Here is a 6,000-nt window from a genome sequence, read left to right on the forward strand (position 1 = left end):
TCAGCTCAATTACCTTTGAAAATTGCTCAATTGTTTTTAAAAAAAATATATTATAATGAAAAAAAATAATCTCAATAATTCATAAAAACTCATATAATTTTTTATGTGATTTCAAGACAAGCTTTTTTTTAATAATTGATTAAAAATTTAAAACATAATAATACAGTTTCAAATACTTTTGCTGTTCCAAAGAAAAGCAAAAATTAGTACATGGCCAGTGGACAAGTGAGAGCACGTAATATGCTACAGTAGGTTACAGGAATGGTGGCACGGACCTTAACGAAGGCTGCCGACATTATAGAGTCCTGAAGACAACTTTCAACAGTCGCATGGAATATAAAAACCGGTTTGTTGTTTCCTTAGTCACTTATAAAAAAATTAGGAGATAAGCCTTCCGAAATAGGTATATGATTAGTGAATCATATTTTGAAACTAGAGATGTTTTTGGAATTCTGAAAAATTGCGGGAATTGGCCTTTCAAGAGGGCTGAGAAAAATAACATGTCCCATAGATTTAATTGAGACAAAATGTCTTTTAGTACAATTGTCTCTGGTAGTTTGAGACTTAACCTTCTGGTTTCAGTAATAAAATGGTCAAAAATGTTCTCTGACATTTTAGAGAGCAAGTACAATCTTGCGTCAAACGAAAATTTTCAATATCGATTTAAAGAAATTCTCAACAGTTCAAAAGAGGTTGAAACGATATTAGCTAAGAACAGAGTTGCCCAGGTTGGGAAAACATCAAGTGGTGAACAAGGTTTATGACAACAGCTGTGTGTTGTGTGAGTGCTGGGTTTTTTTTTTATGTTCCTCTTATCCAAAAATAAACATTTTAGAAAATAAATCTATTTTTCTATAAATTATTGTTATTTAAAGTGTTTATTGATCACCTGTTATAAATATTTGTAAGTTACGCATTGATTTTTTAATTTGAGAATGTGGTCCATCGATGGAAACTCGATGGTCCATTCATGGCACCCGGTAGCCATGAATGGACCACATGCTAAAATATTTATTTTTAATTTTCATTCTTTATTGTGTATATTTACCATAAAAGTGAATATTATTATTAAAAGAGAAATATACTGAGAAATTGTTCTTATAATTAAAGTGAAATTTGAGTTGGATTTCCTTTCTAAAAAAAATCGAAAACTGTTATGTGGTTCATTGACGGCAGCCTTCCCCTAAGAAGTAGCAGGGGCGGATCCAGACAGAATTCTCGGAGAGGGCCATTTGGAAAAATAGGATGCTTTGAAAAAATTTTGAATTTTCCAAATATCAATATAGCCCATCTTTGACTAGATCATTTTTTAAGGAATTTTCACTAAGCGACGCAAGTTTAACATACATGCCAATAATTTTCCTCTTTTCTTAACAAACTTGTGCATATATCGTCGCCTCAAAGTGGTATTCCTGTAATCAGTGCTGTGTTCTCAGGCGACTGTATAAGACTTTTCTGATTTAAGAGGAAGCCGATATGAACCAATCGTAAGTATAGTATTAAATACGAAGTAAAGGGGGCACGGGGATTTCTCCCCCGGGAAGTTTTTGAATTTGTAGTCTTTTAAACGCATTTTAGGAGATCTTTGGTAATGTTAGGGGGGGGGGGGGAGATTATCGGTTGCGTTCATCCCCTGTTTAATTTTGGAAATATTAGCTGTAAGAAGGCAGTTTTAAACGATCTTTGATGACGTTATTAGAAGGAGAAGAGATTTGAAGGCCCATCTAAGGAAATTTATCTGATGTGTAATCTTAGAAATGCATTTTAACTGTCTTTCGCAATATTAAGGGCTCGAATGCGACCCCCCCCATCCCATCATTCGAAATTGAAACCTTAAAAACGTAAACATTATCTCCAATAATGTTAAGAAAAGGGAGGTTCAGGGTTTTTCCGGCGGATTTTTTTTTTTTTTTGCCATTGTAGAGATAAAAATGCAGTTTAATACGATCTTTTCGTGATGATATGTGGAGGAGGAATTCGAGGGCCCACACCAAGAAATTTTTCTAATTTGCAGTCTTAAAAATGCATTCTAATTATCTTTGGTAATGGTAGGGGAGAAGAGGTTTGGAGCGTTCCCCCCGAAACTGTAGCTCTAAAAAGGCTATTTTAGACGATTTTTGGTGGTTTTAAGGGGAGGAGAGATCGAAAGGCCCTCCCCGGAAATTTTACTAATTTCTAGACTTAAAAACGCATTCTAGACTATCTTAGGTAAGGTTACGGGTTGAAGAGATTCTGAAATTGAAGCTCCAGAAACGTTATTCTTAAAGACTTTCAATGATGTTAGGGAGAGAGGAGTTCTCCCCCGGAAACATTTTGAAACTTAAGCGCTAAAGCAAAATGTAGGCCGATTTTGAACGATGTTGACGAAAATGAGAGATGGGAGACCCTCCGCTAGAAACTTCTACAAGTTATTTTTTAAAACGTGGTTTGTAGACGATCTTTGGTAATATTAACAAGAGGAGTGGTTTGGAGGATCCCATATTGAAAAGGGAATGAAGAATAATTACATAGCACTCATAAAGTCTGGTTAAAACTTAAATCTAACTTTAACTTAATGCACGATCATTAAATGTATAACTTTTTATCGGACACTTACTATCACTTATCCCTTTTCTTTCTTCCATGGGGGAAATAAACACATCTAACAAGACGAGCCCATTATGCAGGGGTGCCCACAGGGGGGGGGGGATTATGGCGCAAGTTGCGTTATCAAAATTTTTGGGGGGCATTTTTTTTCCAGAACATTTTTTTTTCTTTAGAACGTGAAATTTTTGAATTTTGGAACGAAAAAATATTTAAACTTATTCAACAAAAAATAGATGCATTAATAATAACTCTTCAGGGCCGTCGCCAAAAGGGGGGGGGGTGCTACACCCCCCAGTTTTTCAGAAGTGGGGCCGCCAATTTCATTTTAGCGATGAAAACGAACGAAGAGAAAGTGAAACTCTTCGTTGTTTTAAAAAATTAGAATAGTAATTATAAATGAACAATTGAAATAATAGTGACAAAAATATCTTTTCTGTAAAATTTGAATAGAAAATTTTATTTTAAAATACAATTTGGGAACATCCATGATTCTCTTTTATTAAGAGTCGCGGAAATGTACGCTTCAAATATTTTTATTTACCAAAAAAAAAGTATTCAGTACAGTACACTCTTCACTAGGCCGCAGAATGGGTATGTCTGCCTAGTCGGAAACTATGGGCACGGCTCAAATTAAGAGTAAAATTAGCATAATGAGAGGAAGGAAAGGCGACAAAACTAACATGGTGCACGCCTTGTCTCTCGGCGGCCCTGGTTGTACAAAACTATGCTTCATGGTTCTTCAGTCAAAAAAAAAACATAAACAAATAGGACAGCTTCATTAGAACAGCCCATAGAATAGGGTTCGCCGAAACATTCCTATATGTATTCTTTTTTTTTTTTTTTGATGAAAAATATTGCCCTGAAAATCATTGCTAAGTGAAAAAAAAATGTATGGGTAGCCGAAATAAATTTGAAATAGAGAGAGAGAAAAAATAATAACAGTTAAATGCAGAAAGAGATTCAATGTATTGTAATGAATACTCATGCCAAAAGTTCTTAATTTTTTTGAATGTAAAAATCGTAAGTAAATCACAGATTAATCAAGATATGCAGTTGGCATATTTAAAATAAAATGAAGTGGATAGGGTATCGCAGAAAATTAACACATCTTTTCAAAATGTTAAAAGTCCTTTTTCCAAGGTCGCAAACGCTTGTATTGCAAGAAAGAAAAAATATTAGGGGGGAAATTGAAAGTTTTATTATGGAAAATTCAAGCAAATAATCGTGTTTTGCAAAGGAAAATTGGAAGAAAATATTACCACAATATGTTTATCAGTAATTAAAATTGACAATGAAGATAGGGGGGGGGGGGGCGTAGCCAAACTGAAAGGAAGAGTGGGGAACTCCAAACCCTTCTTTTTACGTCTCCAAAGCTGGCCTGGAAGTGAGTTTATAATATTTAGGTTTTGAAAAAATCCCGGATAAATGTTCTCAAACCCCATCCTTTAGCCTAACGTCATTAAAGAGGGCCTACACCTGAGTATTTAGGACTGCAATTTCGAAAAACCATGAGAGTGCTCCCAACGGAATTTCCGAGAAACGCCCTCTCAATTAATCATTCATCCTCATTCAAGGTCGAATAAATTTCTTTCTTTTGGACTTTAATTTAAAAAAAAAACTCCCTGAGTTGTCCCGAAACTGTCGCCCTCCAAATATTACCGAAGATCCTCAAAAATTTCATTGTTAAGGCTTCAATTTAGAAAATGTATCGGGGGAGAGATCTCCAAAACCTTCTACCCCTCTAACAGTATTAATAAATCGTCTATGATTGCTTTAATTGAATTTCAATTTTGAAAATTTGCCAATGGAGGACTCCGAATCTCTCCATCCATTAACATTAACATAAATCTTATAAAACTGCGATTTTTACGCATCGAATTTTTTTTCCAGAGAATACCTCTCTCTCTCGCCAACATCATCGAAAAATGTCTTAAATTTCGCTTTTAGTGCTTCAATTACGAAACATTTCTGGTCGCGAGAACCTTCAAACCTCCCCCCCCCCTTCATCGAAGCTTGGCTTAAATTACGTTTTCAGGGCTTTGATTTCAAGAAACTGGCGGTGCACTAAATTTTAACGAAAAAATCTACAAACGGGTTTTTAAGACTTCAAATTTCAAAAAAAATTCGATGGGGGGGGGTGCATTTTTCATCCCCTTAATATCACCATAGATTGTCTAAAACTGCATTTTTCTATCTATAGTTTTCACATTTTTCCAGGGGGAGAGCCCCCGGACCCCCCTTTACGTGTCGCAATCAGAAATAATTCACAATTAGGAATGCGTGCTTGAAGTTTAGATTTTAAAAAATTGTAGAACGATGACCCCGAGTCTCTTCCTCTCTTAACATCACCATAAATCGTCTAAAACTGTGTTTTTCTAATAACAGTTTTGAAAATTCCCGGGGGAGAGCCCTTAAACCCCCTTTTCTGAACATAATTAAATATAACGTATGATTGTGTAGGAACTTAAATTTGGAATAATTATCGGGAGAGGCTAACCTCGAACTCCTCTCCCCTTCCTCCCAAACTTAAAATACAGTTTTAAAACTGCGTTTTTATGTCTTCAAATTGCGAAATAATGCAAGAAGGTAGCCCTCCGACACCCCCTAATTCTGATTGAATATTATCCTTACGATTATATATTTTGCTAGTACTAAGGTCTAGTAATATGACTATTCCTGCTAAACCAGAAGCCAAATCTTCTCTTTCTCTCTGCACAATCGAACATGCGTTTGAAAATATTAAGGGGCCGCCAAACATAGGCGGATTTAGGCTGTAAATTCTGGGGGTGCAACAATACCGGGGGTCAGGGGGGAGGGAAAGGGATGCCAATTACGGTTAAGGCTACTATTTTGACGGCAAAGGCGACTAGGGCGACTATTTTAGTCAAAATATGTGAAAAAAAGACAATTATGCATCCAATTGTGAAAAAACGACGACCATCTAAGTAAATTCGACTGAAATTTGTAAAAACGGTTTTTTCCCCCAGGAAAAAAAAAGGTTAAAAAAAATGAAAATTTGCTTCACCAGGAGAAAAAAGTACCGCGTTTAATTTTTTAAAACAATCGTTTAAAAAGTGGAAAAATGAAATGTTTAAAAAGTGAGGAAATGAAAGGCTACTAAAGCAACTATTTTTAGCAGCGGAACTCAGTGGTAGCCCTGGGGGTATTCCTTAGGACAAACATGGGCTCTTCGGGGGCCCTTCTTTGGAAAATTTTGAAAATTTACAGTAAAAATGCTGGTTTTTAGTTCATTTCAGAACAATTTTATAGCACTGTTTACTGGAATGAGATGTATAAGGACTTCAAACAGTTTATATAGTGAAATCTCGTTACAATGAATACTAAAACAACGAAATTTCAATTTCAACGAAATGAGTTTTTGGTCCCAATTTAATTGCTGTTACGTCGATGGGA

The sequence above is a fragment of the Uloborus diversus genome, chromosome 7 (assembly GCF_026930045.1).
Source record: "Uloborus diversus isolate 005 chromosome 7, Udiv.v.3.1, whole genome shotgun sequence".
Taxonomy (NCBI): Eukaryota; Metazoa; Arthropoda; class Arachnida; order Araneae; family Uloboridae; genus Uloborus; species Uloborus diversus.